This window comes from Lactuca sativa, chromosome 6 (genome assembly GCF_002870075.4).
Source record: "Lactuca sativa cultivar Salinas chromosome 6, Lsat_Salinas_v11, whole genome shotgun sequence".
Lineage (NCBI taxonomy): Eukaryota > Viridiplantae > Streptophyta > Magnoliopsida > Asterales > Asteraceae > Lactuca > Lactuca sativa.
In genome coordinates, this window is record NC_056628.2 from 2,631,463 (window position 1) to 2,632,483 (window position 1,021).

Here is a 1,021-nt window from a genome sequence, read left to right on the forward strand (position 1 = left end):
ATGGATTGATCTAATTTTGTCATTCGCCTATCCATAGAATCTAGTTTAGCTATGACTGAATCCAATTTATCATTCCCTCCATCTCCTTTTCCTCTTCTAGCATCATCTCGTGGGTTGTAATACTCTTGTGAGTGCTTTGCAAATTCTTCAAATAATTCTTTTATAGTTCTCGGCTCCTTCTTCATCATCGGCCCTTGTGAGTCAATAAGTTTTGTAATAGTTACATTGACTCCATCATAGAAATTGGAAACTTATTGTTGAACATTCAAATCATGTTGAGGGAAAATTCTTAGCAAGACCTTGTATCTCTCCCAAGATTCATAGAAGGAATCTTCCACCTCTTATTGAAAGTTGTCTATCTTCTTCTTAAGCTTTGAAATCTTTGATGGTGGACTAAATTGCTCAATAAAAGTATCACGAAGATTCGCCCATGTGGTAATAGATCCGGGTGAAAGAGACTTCAACCAAACCTTGTTTTCATTGGCAAATGTCACCGGAAGCATCCTTAGTAAAACAGATTCCATTGGTACATTTGGAATATGAAAGTAGTTTGTAATGTCTTTGACCTCATTAATGTGCTTGAAAGCATCTTCATAGTTTTTCCCGGCAAAAGGTTTATCCTTGAGTGTGGAGAGAATATGTCCCATTAGCTCAAAACTTCTCTCAGTTGGAATCTCGAGTGGAACTAGACCTGGTCCATATACTTCACGTATCCTCTTCTTTTAATCGCCTATCGTCATTCTCGTAATGTCCGCCATCTCTTATTATTCAATCTTTAACTCTAAACCATTTGATCTTCCTTCAGTTAAGTATTTTGGCTCGTATCCTAATTTCTTCCTATTTAGAGTCTCTCAAAAAGTTCGAATTTTTCAAATTTGAAAGTATTGCTTAATTTTCCCTTCTTGTCCATCTTCTTGTGGAAAGCGGATTATGGATCTTCTAGTGGAGGAACAATTGGAGTTTTAGATCCTCGGCTCATATTTTACTGAAACAAAGCAAAAACAAAACAAAAAATGAAAGG

At 36.2% G+C, this 1,021-nt stretch overlaps 1 non-coding gene across 1 annotated transcript; it reads left to right on the forward strand.

Annotated features, from left to right (window-relative positions):
• The first annotated feature begins 267 nt into the window (after positions 1 to 267).
• On the forward strand, positions 268 to 374 carry LOC111886956 (small nucleolar RNA R71). The gene has a single exon (XR_002848637.1). It is a non-coding gene; the product is annotated as a small nucleolar RNA R71 (small nucleolar RNA).
• The last annotated feature ends 647 nt before the right edge of the window (positions 375 to 1,021 follow it).